This window comes from Gymnodraco acuticeps, unplaced genomic scaffold (assembly GCF_902827175.1).
Source record: "Gymnodraco acuticeps unplaced genomic scaffold, fGymAcu1.1, whole genome shotgun sequence".
NCBI classification, from domain to species: Eukaryota; Metazoa; Chordata; class Actinopteri; order Perciformes; family Bathydraconidae; genus Gymnodraco; species Gymnodraco acuticeps.
In genome coordinates this window covers 4457114-4472503 of record NW_022990135.1, presented here as the reverse complement: position 1 = coordinate 4472503, position 15390 = coordinate 4457114, and the positions used below count along the sequence as shown (strand labels likewise).

The window sequence follows — 15390 nt, the reverse complement described above, 5'->3', positions numbered from 1 at the left end:
TGTCTCTAAGCTCAAACAAGCTGGCTTTTTAGTGATGACTTCACTTCTCATGTGAGCTGGAAGTACTGTAAAGCAGAGGAAGGGCTGTTAAAGTCAAGAGGGTTAAAGGTGAGGAAGCAGGTGTGCCACAAAGAGAATACACACCTCTTTACTCTTTCCTCCAGCACACACACATGCAAACAGGAGTGTGTGTGGACATTAACACACAGAACATGTGCATTGCATGTACACACCCACCGCTGCACAGGCACAAATTACAGAGTGAATTCCTGCAGCCTGACATCACGCTGCTGTCAATGTGATTGAGGGGGAGAGAAAGGCAGATCAAAAGAGGGCAGAGAAAGGGAAGAGAGGGGAGGGGAAGATGGAGGAGATGCAGTGTATCCTTTGGAGGGTTTATATGCAGCTTACTGTACACAAAGTGTGCACTAAATCACCACTTACAATCATTTCTGAAGGGACTAAATGCTTTCAGGTGGCTCGAGTAGATTATGTAACGTTTGTCAAACTTTTTCCCACTTGGATGGACTCAGACATGCACAGTGTAGCTCTCCAACAACACGGCGTGAGGAGGAGAATTGATTTTGTATTAATGCTTTATTGATATCCAAAATATGGCCACAGGTTTTCTAGCACATTAGTCTGACTGGTGTTGTACTTAAAGTTAAAGAATAGTAAGCAATTTGGGACATAGCGTTATTTTCTGCTGGCTGTAGTTTGGAGTCACGATTGATTCCGGATTCAAAAGGGCATTCTGGATCCAGTGCATAACAATCATTTCAGGAAATACTCCAGTCTGCTGTGGCAAATTGTGGCGTGAAAGCGTGAAGTGTGTATGAGATTCTGGAGTTTTTCATATTCGTAAAAGTGATATCAACTCTCGCAAAATTGGTGAACACACATAGATAAACCTGTCAACATGCAACATGAATTTATGATAAACTTGGCCCACATGCATCTTACTAAAAGGGTTTGATATTTCTCAGTGACTATACAAATAACGGTAGGGCTATAAGAATAACAATAGGAGTAAAGTTTGAAATATTCAAAGCAAATGCTGCCTTTTGGATTAACGCTAGCTGTCTTTTTATTTCTGAGAAAATTGCCAAAGATAAATTGTACACAAAATAAGACGTAAAACTGATATCTACAAATCACAGACTATTCCTAGACACAACTTTGACTTGTTGTGTTGGAATACTGTACCTAGGCTCTTGAAAAGGAAAAAAATAGATATCCTGTGACTTATTTTACACCTACCACAGCAGTGTGTCTGTGTCAATAACCCATCTGTTTGTAGCCCATGATAAATTGATCATGTGGAGGAGAAGCAAATCAGGTCTTAAAGGCTTGTTTTCATCCCAGCACGTCTCCACTCAAAGCACCACTGTTCACTCACGCATCAATATCAGCGCTAACTCACTGCGGCACGGTCTGCTTCATGTAAAATCCACATTCTTCACACGGTTAAACGTCTTGGTGTGGTGTGATGAATGTGGGGTCACAGCCATGTGCTTGACTGTATAATCAAATATCAGCAAATATCATATTTGTTCTGTAGTACAGCTTTCAGATCCATGCTCATATAGCTCAAGTGTTAAATATCTGAAATGTGCTTCGCAGTGAATGTAGTAGTCATGCTTGCATTATTCACACAATCAATAATGAATCCATTCTTCTTTACACATTCCACATTTCAACCATGCACATCAGTATTCACAGTCATGTTTATGTCTTTGTGTGTAAGCCACAGAAAGAGCCAAAGAGAAATAGACGTGTCAGTGATGATTAAACTACAAACTTACAGAGCCAGAGGAGGTCAGAAAGCCAAAATCAGCGCTTTTTGAAAAGTGAAAATCATCTTAAAGCTTGATAAGAATAAAAATTCATATAATACATAGCCTATATTGTTTTGTATGGTACAGGAGTTAACTGTTTTTAGCTGTTAATAAAGTAAGCTTCTGAGCCCTTCAAAATGACTTCATGATATACAGGAAAATGTACTGTGTTAATCAATACCATTAAGTGGTAATACATATGTTTGAGGCAGATACCTTTGGGGTGAAAGACTAGGTGTTCCATTGTAAAATATGAATATACAGTAGAAAATAATGTTTCTACTTGTATTGCAACTCTTAAAATGTTGTTAAAAAGTGTTAAATCATGGTTTAATGCTAACATTCCCCAAGTCATAGCTGTCAGAGTAGCATGCCGTGCCGGAGAGGTTTCTATCAAGTAGCCGGGAAAAAATAAAAATAATTGAAATGTTTACAAACAGCGCAGGGGTTGCCGTGGTAACGGTAGCGATCAGCCTTCAGGCCTCGAGGTCGGATGAAGAGCCATAAAACCGTCGGGGATGTTTCCTGAGAGCATTAGTGTGAGGACTGTAAAGCAACAAAAGAAGTGGTTTGGGAATTCTTCGGCAGTGAAGTGCCCCACGGCTCAGCCCCCCCCCCCCCCCTGCTCACATGTAGCAAAGCTGTTACTCATGCAATGCAAAGCCCCCCTACACATTAAGTGGTTCAAGAAGTGGCAAAATCAAATCAATTTACAAACAAAAACAACCAATATTTTTGAGCTATTTATGCCAAAAAAGGTGACATGACTGCTGATTTACTGGTTTGGTTCCTATTTAAATGTTGACTTATTATGCTTATTAATAGGTTTTTACTATAATACTATATATATAATACTTTATACTATATTTGCATTTCTACTAGAACATGTTTACACACTTTATTGTTCAAAAAACACTTTATTTTCCTCCTACTTTCTTTCAGAATATATCTCTGCTCTGTTTTAGAGCCTGTCTTTTTAAGCCCTCCTGCGGAAAAGGCAGTCTGCTCTGATTTGCCTTAGCTAGAACAATTGCAAAGGTCTTTGTGAAGATACTCAGATAGTTGTTGATCATATTGTTGCCTGGTGCATCCCATTTGGCACACTAGAAAGTGTGTCTCAAGGACAGAGATCATATGTGTTAACATAGTTCCACTGTGCATTTGAAATCTGACCAAAAGATATCACAGGTACAAAAACACACAGAAACACGCTGTTCTCCACCAGAGGGAGCCCTTTTTCCATTAAAGCTTGCACCTTCACGTCAGTAAAGGTTCATCTCAAACTTCAAGTGAAGTTACAATAAGCTTAAATGTCTGCCTGTGCTGGAAGACAAATCACTCCTCTGTTATCTCCTCTGTTGTTAACCTTTTCTTGTTTTGCGTGTGTTTTGGCTGTTTTTTCTGGACCTAAATCGTGTCTCAACTATTCAAGCGAAACTAAACTCAAATGTTAAAATATGCTGCTATTCTTTGTTTTAAGTTATATTTAGCTCACATGTCTTTGTCTTGGTCAGATGAACCAGTCATTATTAGATGTGATCTCAGCCTGTCAGACTATGTTCTAACATTAAACAGACAGAACACGGGGAAATGAAAGTTGGCAGATGAATTGATTGAAGTTGGAGCCTTAATTCCTTATATGGTACATGTTGCAGAGCCCTTACAAATATGTAATCGTCAGCTATGTAAATTAAACTGTCTTGGCTTGAGATCATTTAAGCATTTTATGAAATGTCACTGTGAAACAAAAACGAGTACATTTTTAAATCTCAGATAAACGTCGAGGGGGGAAAAGAAACAGCGGGATCTGTTTGTTATCTCTCATCACCTTCAAGTTTCATGACATAAAGCTGGTGACAGTCAGGAGAGTGGAATAAAGGAGGAGAGACACAGCATTGATGCTTCCTCTGCCAGGTTTACATTTGAAGGAGTTCTCAGTCTGAGAGGAGAGCCAAGTCTGATGAAACGTTGCCAAGCATAGGCTATATGCTGTTAGTCTCACTTGCTGTACAGAATGTACACATACACACTCACACACTCACGCTTTTGTCCAACAGTTTTGCCGATGAGAATGTCTTTCTCGTGATCTCACGGCTGGCTCCAAGCGCTGTGTTTGACTGTGTGTAACATCTGTAATCGTGTAGGCCTCCCTTCACTGTAGCCTATCTACCTCGTGCCAAGGTCTTCACATTTAACAAGGTTAAGCTGGTGAAAACAAAAACACACAGCAGTACAGAAGTTCAGCGACCTCTCAACCATAACCGGGACCAAATGACTTTTTAATGGGGCCAGTCATTCAGTTTGGATTCAAACATCAGCAAAACATGACGCACGCAGAGTGAGACTTGTTCTCGTGCTGCTGCTCTCTGACTCTATGTTTAACCCTGATGTCGGCCTCGGTACACGTTCTAAACACGCCCAATATATTTAATATCCTGTATCGGCTTCCATGCATTGGCAGTTGCTCCTGTCGTGTCATCAGACTGAAACCGTGTCTTCTCTAGAGCAGGTGATTACGAGAAAGAGACGCTTTGAGACTGATGGGGTGGGAGTTGGCCAGGAAATGCTGCGGGATAGTAATATCATACACATAACAGTAGTAATAGCCGATATGGCATGACCTATAACTGAACCACAGTGGGCAACTAGCTGGTGAACATATTGAGCATTAGCTGATAAAGCTGATAATGAACGGCCCCATGTGGGAACAAACACTCGGGAACCACCACCAACTTGATGTTTGAATGCACTGAACTAGAAAATACAGGGCATCTTTTTGATAGCATTCATTACAATTGGCCCTTGCAGATATTCACTTTTATATTAAAACACTCATGTGCATTCAATTCACATCAAATGCCGCCAGAGCTGCGAAAAGTGTTCCCACTCAAAATGAAATGGACAAGAATGTATTAGGTGACATTTTAAAAAGATCCAGATCTTCTCCATGCTTTAAAACTTGATCCCTTCCGCCCCCCTCTGAAGTGTCCTGTGTGACAGAGCAGCTCCAGACAGATCCGATGGTCTGGAGGTGTGAATGTCTGGAATGATCTGCCACCACATGGGAGACCAGGGAGAAAGACAAATGGCCTCCGGTACAAGCCCTAACATCCTCACACTGTGATCCCCTGCATCCCACACGAATACACACCCAGAGAATAAATCACAGTCAGATCCAAATAATGTTGATTAAAAAGCGTTCTCATAAAAACCCTGACACACATGGCTGCTTCCATATATGGCATTTTTCGTTTATTCAGCCTACGACAGTATTTATTTTATCTTTTCGAGTGCATTTCAATTCAAGTCCCAATTTTAACATTGCCTTATTTTGAAGTATTGTTCAGAGAATATACAGACTCTGCTGTTCAGCCAGCAGAGGGCAGCACTGTTTTAGTTTTTGAAATGGCCTTTTGGAGATTGTGTACTTGGTGATGCAGCCATGGCATATTTATTCAGTTATTATATTAACATGTTGAGGCTAGTTCTGATTCAACTTCACCAAACTAGTTAGAGGAAGCACAGTACAAAGCCTGAAAGTGTAAAACACAACCACATCTAGTAAAATCAGATTTAACTGGGGAACAGTTTAGCCGAACAAAGGATGAAGTTGAAGAAGATAAGTAAAACATGTGTTTTGTAGTTGGGCATTTTTGTATGTATTTTCCCATTTAGCAGAGTTCTTAGGGGGGCAAATCTTCCAAAAGGTGTGGTGTTTGTTGCCCCTCCAATCTGCCATGGTTTAGTTTACTCTACGTTAAATGGATCATTGTATTAGCAGCCTGCAGACAGCTTGTGTCATCAAATGCCTAAGATGCTTTCGGTCTGATTCAGCCACTATATTGTTTGTTTATTTTGAGAGAGATCAATTGATTTAGACAAAGATAATTGACCAGGAAACAGCTAGTGTACAGGAATAATGACCACTGGTCACTGGTTGGGATAAAAAGAAATAGTTGTAACGTTGTTTTACGTTAGCTCCCCTGACTGAGGACTCTCACATATTAGAGTCAGGTAGTTAGCAGGCTGTCACAGTAACTGCATCTGCACTATGTGATCTTAGAAGTCACGTAAATGTACTCATCTGTTTCAGTATGGAAATAAATCGATCTACTAGTTCAGCTTCCCTCTGGCCTTTTACTAACCGACTGTCAAGAAAAGCTATGGGTTACTTATACTCAGAGATGTTAAAGTACACACATCCTTTACTCAGGTAGAAGTACAGATACTCGTGTTTAAAATCACTCTGGTAAAAGTAGAAGCACTGACTAAACTTCTTTACTCAAGTGAAAGTAAAGAGGCTTTGAAATGTACTTCAGTAAAAAGTACCCATAACTACCAGCTGTTTTAAAGAGTACCTGACCTCCCTTTATATTAATAGAACAATAACGTCATTGTTAGCTAATGAATGTTTCCATGCTGAACAATGGCAACATGACAACGTTTCCATTGGTCCCTCTTCTTTAGAGAAGACCAGGAAATGATGGATACACAGATCGTGTTCAAATCAATAGGCACGCAATGACTCTAAATAATAATGATCACGCCACCAAACACACATTCAAACTAATGTAAGAAGTCAAAGTAAAAAGTCATCAGAAAAATATGTAGTGGAGTAAAGTACTGATACCAGAAACATGTACTAATACAATTTCTGGAATAAAGTAGAAAGTCTAAATGTTGAGAATAAAGTACAAATTAAGCCTAAGAATAAAATGTCCCGTTTTCTTCTCAAAAAGTGAGACCTAAAATAAAATCCTCTTCATGTTTTCCTCTCATACCTGCCTCTTATACTCCATACTTAAGATACAGAAATAAGCAATGTGAATGCATCAGCATGCATGCACACATTCACCGGTGCATTCCCGCTCTACCCATCCATCTGCGGAGTGACAGAGGATTGACAGTCGAATATTACAGGGTCTCAGCATCCATCAGGTCTACATGCTGTCACACATACTGCCTCTCACTCACAGATTAACCTGGAAGTCTCGGTCATTTTTCGTGTAGTATTGTATTATATGAAAGTTACAGTTTTTGCATCACTTTTGAATTTTGGCTTTGATAACTAGAATCCATTTAACAATTCATTTTTAAAATAGAAAATGATGCAACCATACATGCATATAAAGTCAAATATCCACCCTTAATAACCACTTTAGCTGACAATAACAGTCTGAAATATCTCAACACATTTAGGATGGATTGCCATGACATATTTAACAGATCTTCAGGATTCCCAGAGGATGAAGCCGACTTACTTTGTTGAACCTCCGGTGTTTTTTCTTTAGAGTCATCAGCAGGCTGAAATTACGGTCCCATTTAGAGTAACATGGATGATAAAAAGCAGGATACACTTGAGGGTGTGGCTACTTTGGGATTGACAGGTCTCCACCACGATGCTGTCCGGTTTGGGCGTTGTCGGGTTTCTTTTCGTACAACTTTAACCAAAATGACAAACAAGAGGCTCCCAAACTGTAGTCCACTAATCATTGGGTGACTCCACCTTGTATACATCCACTGAAATGTCTCAACAGCTATTGAAACGACATGATATATATATATATATACACACACAAATCATGAACATATGTCATGAACGTGCTCATTATGTATACTGTATATATATATACACACACTCATGTATATGATGTTTTTAGATTGGCAGTTAGTAGAGTGTAAGCAGATGCACTTACTTTCCTCCTCTATGTTTTTATGTCTGGACTTGAGTTCAGTTAATGATCATCATGGCTTTAGGACTCTGACTTTCAGGACAACAAATATCACGTCGCATATTAGGCTAATATATCATGATATTCCTTATTTTCTCCCCTACCAATTACCGTGGCATCACCGCCTATTTGCTTGTAATCTAATATGTCCAGTGGCCGACAAACCCCGGGCTAAAATTAGGGCTCATCCAATCCCCTGGCCAGCGAGGCGGAGACATTGCCTGGTGGTGTTGGACCAACGTCCCACTGAGGGTCTGTACTGTTGTCTGCTCATTTGTCCTTCAGCAACCAATGTTTGATTAGTCATTTGTCTAAGCTGAAATGTGACTTTATCGACTTTATTATATTATGCTATTTAGTGCCAAGATAATGAAAAAACAGCAAATCAATGATGGGGACTGTATCGACTTTACTAACAGGCAGAGGTGATGTGTTTATAATAAGCAATTATTGTGCGTCCCTGCTATGGGATCGCATTATCTGGCAGTGTATGAATCTCTCAAGGTGAGGTGATTACCTGAGTCGGTCAGTGATTTTAAGTCCATTCAAATCTTAGACGTCGATGTCATGTGACATGTTGCTCTTATATACATGTTAACTAATCCATCAAGACAGTGGGAGTCCAGCAGCGTATCTCGCATCGTGCATCGCTTCATACCACAAGAGGTCATCAAATCCAGGATTATATTGCAGTTCTCTAGCTTTGTTAATACTCAGCTGCTATGCTGCCTCCGAGCAGGAAAACAGCATCTCTCAGAGTGATGTTTTTCTTGAAGAAAAGTCATTGTATTTCAGTCACCATGCTACTGTTCTTCAGTCGAGTATCAGTGCATTGTTACAGTATGAGTCAGCATTGCAGAGTATGGTCACGTTTTTGTATCTAGAACAAGGGCTCTGCAAACTCTCGATGCAGGTAGAATGATGAAAACAGCTTAGGGAGGATTCAAGGTTGTATGAATTAAAAGCACTATACTCTCAGGATGTATCCTTCACAACTTGGACACCACACTCTGAAGCACTATTGTGGCTTTGGCCCCCTGCACTGGATATGAGTCATCTTGGCAGGTGGGTTTAATGCACCCACCTCCACCCTCACCGACACCATGCGCTGTGAAGGGCCTCATCCCAGCAACACTCAAACTCAACCCCAGTCTGAGCAAATCACGCTCATTTAGGACAATTCAAAGGTCTGTTCGGGGTAAAGCGAGTGCATTAGGTGTCACAGGGCGACATTTATCCCCACTGTAACACTCTCTTCCTTCCCTCCTGTTCTTGTTGCACTTAACATGTCTCCTAAATAAGAGGGAGCAGGGAAAATGTTAGTGGGTCATCAGAAAATAGCCTGATAATTGACCCTGTCATTTAGCAAATGCAAAAGTCGCATTGCCATGCTAAGCTCCCTCATCTCAGCTGGGTCCGCTTCTATAGCAACAGCAAACACATAGAGGGGCAACAATGGGGGCTAACGCTCAAAGAGTGTTCGCAGCGAGGTCCCTTGTTTTCTTTTTTTCTCCGGTGCATATTTAGAGCCAGGCTGCCACCTGTGTCGCTATATCTAATCATGTTACATATGCCAAGAATTTCACAACCAACGCCAAGTCCCTGGTGGAAATTCAATGCAGAAATAGCTGCGAGATGTGAGCTGGTTCACGTTGAGGCCTGCATGATACACAGCTCTGTAGGGAGTTGTTTTACATAATGTATGGCTACAAAGCTAGCTACGCTAAGATGCACTCATGCAGAACAAGTCACTTTTTGCAGGTTTTGCGAAGTTTTAGTGTTTTCAGTAGTCGCTTACATCATCCAGTGTGCCAAGCAGATGAGCATAAGTTTGACATTTTTTAAATATTCACTTTCTTCAAGAGAATATAATGCCATAGCCAGCAGCCGGTTAGCCTAGCCTAGTATACTAGAAACAGCTAGCATGGCTCTATCCAAAGGAACCTAATCCACCTACTAGCACCTCTTAAACTCACTGAATAATATGTTGTATCTCATTTGTGACACCCATAAATAAAAACGATCTGTAGTAGATACCCTGCCGGTTGCCTATCATGAGGTCATAGTTACAATATCGGGATGTTACAGATCCAGCCAAGTATAATCTGACAGATAAAACCACGTGTTAATAAGTGAGCTTTAGAGATGCCGGTGAGCAGATTGTGTTACCAGAGCCATGGTAGCCCCCCTACTGGACATGGTGGACAAATAGTGGAATATCGACTTTGGGGCCATTACGTAATGCCATCGGGCCCAAAAATACTTTTTTACCATTGACTTTCACCAGGACACCTACACTCCACTTCACCAACTTCCCAGTACTGCACTTGTCCTGAATCACAAGGTCCTGAATGATTTCTTTCCACATGGCCCTGACCATTTCTGCTGCATCATGGAAAGCATTGGCCCCATCAACCAGCTGACTTTTGAGTGGGCCCTCGTTGTATATTTAACATAGACACTAAATAAAGTGACGGTGGTGACGCACTGGCAAATCCAAACAATGTGGATGACGTAAATTGATAGCATTCGGGAAATGAAAAGACATACCTTGACTATTAGCACATTATCTGTTCAGAAACATTGTAGTCAATCTTACTTATTCTCCCATCTGCATTTCATTTGTGTTAGACTGAATTCACCAGCTGTTTTGTTTGTTCACAGCATATTTTTGGTGGCGATTGATTTAGAATTTGTATGTAACCAGAAACTGTCTTTTTTTAGCCGGTTGATGTATTTTACTCGGCAGGACTTGTGTAAACTTTAAAGCAAGTTCAAAGAGTTTTGTTGTTATTGCAGCTATTCTTCTTTTGTATTTCACCACACATAACATTTCATCCCCTGCTGATAGATTTGTATGCAGGCAGCCATCCATCCCTAATACTCCATGGGGTACTGACAGGCATTACTCACTTTTACCCTTCTATACATTACATGTTACTTGTTAGACGCTTTTATCCAAAGCGACTTACATACTCAATACTGTGGGCAATCCCCACAGGAGCAATTTGGGGTGAAATGTCTTAGGGACACAACAACATGCTGACTGCAGTGGGGTTTGAATCTGTGCCTCCTGATCCGAACACCAACGCGCTAGTCCACTGCGCCACACGCCTCCCTGTAGATAGTGAGCGGTGTCTGCTGCAGCAAACGACTATAAGATATGTGTGTGAATTATTCATGCACCTGGAGTTAAGCTGTGTTTATAGTGATGCACATGGGGAAGACACTTTGCTGAAGTAAAGTGTCAGCAATAAAATGCAACATAAAGAAGATGGAATTCTGTCCACATCTTGACTGAAGCATTTGAGCTGACGTGACGTGAAGACGGCACATATATTCAAGACATTGTATGCGGTTATATATATATTTTTTTTAAATGCAACATCATGTTCGTATGCAAATCATTTCAAATTTCGAGTCAGCATCAGCTCCTTGCATGCTTTTAAAACCAAATTGTCTACAATTCAAATTCAAGTCGTCATTTTGTGAACAATAGTTATCCAGGAACAGCCGTCTCGTGGGTAAAACCATTACAAAAATGAAAAAACACCACTCCTGTTTAGCAACGTTTTGCAGTTGTCTTTTTGACAGTATAAAGTCTCACCTTTCTTGAATAGCCATCTATTCCTCCAAAGATATTTACCCCCGAGCCTTCTTTATAAACAAAAATGTGTATTTCCTGGTTCACGAACAACGTGACACAGACATAGATGGATCATGTGGAAGAGGTAGGATATATCTCAGTCTATGGGAACAGACAGGCTAATTGGCTAAATGAGAATCTACCTGCTGCTACCAGAGCTTCTTCCTAATACAGACTTTTCCCTTTATATAGTCATATGCCCCTCAGCCTCGTATGCTTGTCGTCTCTTGCTCTCATGGGAGCACGCTCTGCGAAAGCACCCTCCAGCTGATCTTTCAAAGCCCACCCCGCTGTACAAACGGATTTCCACTGACTTATTTTGACTTCACTTGACAGCAGTAGATCCGGATCAAGCTGTGAGACATAAAAGAGACTAATGTGGGACAACATTGAGCCACTCTCCTGGTATATATAGTGCTGTTTTCCCAGAGCTGCGAGCGCATGGTATTCTGTGAGAGAAACAGGATCCTAGCACTGAAACAAGCCAGCGGTCCCTCAGCCAAACGCCAGTCAACATGCTTCTCAGACTGATCGACCCCACAACGCATCATTGCTCAATGACTTCTTGGCAAAAACATCACAATGAAGACACAACTTTTGCTTGTTTTGAAGCAGAATGCGCATCAGGAGACATTTCTATTCTTTCATAAATTGTACTGTACATATACATTTGCTTTAACTCTTCAAAACAATTCACTCAACACCAATGCTCTCATCACAATGTCAAGAAAAGAGGTCTGTATATGCGCGAACACTACTAGTTTCAAAAGTGAAGTCATTTCTATAAATGTACCAGTGATGGATAATTGAAAGTCTCTCTTTTATGTTGGACCAAAACTATACAGGCATATGTCCTTTAAAATCTTCCTCTATATTTTTCTGTCCTTCTACAGCTGAATAGAAATTAGTCTGTCCTTTTAAAATGTAGACATTTCAAAATATATATAAACTAATGTATGAATCTGTCATGGGTCACCTCAACCACTGATCACACTAGCCCAGGGAAAGACCAATCGGGAATTCTGATTACCCTGATTCAAGTTTCACTTTACCCTGATCCAAATATGTAACATGACACTTTATGTATTCCTGTGGACTTTTCCCTTGGCACCCCAGCACAGAGCTTTAATGTGTGCTCAAGGACACTTCAGCAGGCCTTTGGTTATTACGAGCAGCCACCGCAGAATGACAGTTACGACCCATGAACTTCTCACCAAGCGTCCCCTGATATCATGTGACGTTTATCTGTTGTGAAGCATGATATGATATGATTTCAATATGAGAACAAGGAACTGTGAGAAAGTTCTGTTCATCCAAATTCAAAGCATTACCTATGAGCAACGTTCCCCTCTAAATTCAGTTCTTTGTAGTCCTTTTCAATTATTTACTAGTAATACACAAAAACACACACACACACACACACACCGCTGAGCTCTCCCCATTGATGAATCAAACGCATTTAATAAAGCCTCACAGCCAGACCTTCTAATCCAACCTACAGCTGGTGAAGCTCAAGGTGCCAAGAGGTTTATTAAACCGTGTCTCGTCTAATGATCCGTGCCCCACTACCCTCAAACTGTCAATCACTCTGAAAGAAATTAAAAGGAGTTTGCAGCAAGGTGTTCTGTTGCAGATAATCTAAAGATATTTCATATAATGCATTGTGTTTATGCTATGCACTGTCTAACATCGCATGCTATTCGTCAGATTTCTTCAACCAAAAATAATTGTGTGACAATAATAATTGGAGATGTTGTGCATTCCCGCCATGTTTACCCACTATTGTTATGGCCATATAGACCAGTGGTGCCCAAGACTCAATCTAAAAGGGGTTCAATGAGCTAAAAGAAAACATATATTGTATATATATATATATATATATATATATATATTGTATTGTTAAAATACAAAATGGCAATCGGATACCAATTTCCCTTAAAGCAACTTATATTATTTATTTATTTGAATTATTATTGATATTTCTTGACCTGCTTAACGTCTAGCAAGCCAAATCCACCCTCGTGGCCCAACTTTGGGCAGCCCTGATATGGATGAATTCATACAAAGTACTTCAACTCATATGACCCTAGGCCATTCCCCTTGCTGATCAATCCGTTGGTCAGCTGCCTTGTTGTTGGTTTACGGCAGATTAGCCTCACCAGAAGGCTGTGCCCCCCCGCCCCGCTATCGTACGTACTTAAACAAATTAACCTGTCGCATGCCAAACCCCAAGCCTTTTAAAGCTGCATCTGGAGCGTGCTGGGGGACCTTCTGTCAGCCCAAATATTTACTCACAGGAGGGAGGTTTGTGGGAGGAATGCTAAAACACCTGTTGGTTCCTTTAATGTGTATTGTAGTCTAGTACATGTCAGTAGAAAAGGTAGAAAATGGCAGCTCTATGTCCCTATTAATGCCACTGTAAGCTCCATTTATTCATAACCTGTGAGTAACTGCAAACCTTGCTGCATGCCGATGATAGGTGGGAGCTGTGCTAATCCTTTTTCTTGGTAACATCTCTTTTTTACTTTGCTGACCACTACATACCAACACATCATCAATGTCAGCGCAGGACTTCCTGTCGGAGCGTGTAATTATATCTTTGGAAAAATGGAAATGAATACTGTCTGAGTTTTACAATTAAAGTCAAGTAAAAATGCTTCATTGGCCTGACATTTTACTGTTAGTACGTTGCCAAACTGAGGCCTGTAACTTGACCTCCTCCCTCCCTGCCTGTAGGAACTGTATGACACTGCTGCTCATGGACACGCTGCCCTTTGGAAATTCCCTGGCTGCAACCAATACTACCCGTCATGCAACACCAGGTCCACTCAAGACAGTATCACTGCACAGGAGCGCATGAATTATAACCGCAGCTTTGAAGTGGTGGGCAGTTTGACCACGGGGTCCGTTACTGCCGCCAGGGCCGTATCATGTTTAACCCCGGTCAGCAGATTCTATTGAGCAGCGTATGGTGGTTTACTGTAAGTCTGAAAAGTTTGACTTTGAGCTCAAATGCATGTTTTTCAAAAACAATACACAGTGTCATGTGAGACCAAATGACTGTGTTGATTAGGTCTTCTGTCTCCCTGACAAATAAATGAAACCCAATTAAAGCACATTCACTCCAGTTAGATTAGGATCAGCAGACATTCCCTGTGACCCCCAGAGCCTCCTGTAGTCTTTGTTCTAGCATCTAATCTCTATATCTGTCTGATTAGCAGCAATCTTGCAGAAAAGCTGCCACAATGCAGATTACTTTCCGCTCATTTAGAGCCTATTCTATCAACTTAAATTAGACATTTCAATGCAGCAATTGTTGATAGTGGGCTGCAGAACAACAGAATAGTATAAAATCCAGAAAAGTTTTAAAATGCATTATTAATGAAAAGCATGTATAATTTTAAAACATTTATAACCCCTGGCTTATGATATTTCCAAACATATAGCCATATAAATTCGCATTCAAGATAGATTTGTGGGTGATACTCATAGTGCTGACTAACCCTCAACACACAGAAAGGAACCTTTTAGCATTTGCATATTCCCCTCAAACTGAAAGAGATGAATATATGCGTTTGTCAGGGCATGCACACACAAACATATCCCCTGTCACACACAACCTCCCGCTGCCCAGCTCCAGTCTTACCTCTCACAGCGACGCTTTAGCCCACTGTGCTGCTGTGCCTCTGCAGTGCCACTGGCCGTGCCTTCAGCCTGCCGGCTCAGATGAAGCGTTATCCTGAGTGAGAATGTTTGCTCTGCTCCCAAAATGCTTTTCCTCTCCTGCGGCGCGTCCTCAGCTGGCCCTTTGGTACAATCCAGGTGGTCTGATGAGGTATGAGAGAAGAAGAGGAGGAAAAGGAGCGTGTCCTGACTGAATGATCAAGCTGCTTTCTGTGTGTGTGTGTATGTGTGTGAGGCTGGGGACCGTGACGACAGACTGTGTGTGTGTGTGTGTGTGTGTGTGTGTGTGTGTGTGTGTGTGTGTGTGTGTGTGTGGTGTGTGTGTGTGTGTGTGTGTGTGTGTGTGTGTGTGTGTGTGTGTGTGTGTGTGTGTGTGTGTGTGTGTGTGTGTGTGTGTGTGTGTGTGTGTGTGTGTGTGTGTGTGTGTGTGTGTGTGTGTGTGTGTGTGTGTGTGTGTGTGTGTGTGTGTGTGTGTGTGAAAGAGAGCGCA

The 15390-nt window shown here is 41.1% G+C and overlaps 1 protein-coding gene across 1 annotated transcript in view; it reads right to left on the bottom strand.

Annotated features, from left to right (window-relative positions):
- Positions 1–15117, bottom strand: part of filip1l (filamin A interacting protein 1-like) — a 59779-nt gene extending 44662 nt beyond the window's left edge. Inside the window, exon 1 of the mRNA XM_034217027.1 lies at positions 14863–15117. The gene's annotated coding sequence lies outside the window, so the exon portion shown is untranslated. The remainder of the gene's footprint in view (positions 1–14862) is intronic.
- Between the last annotated feature and the right edge of the window lie 273 nt (positions 15118–15390).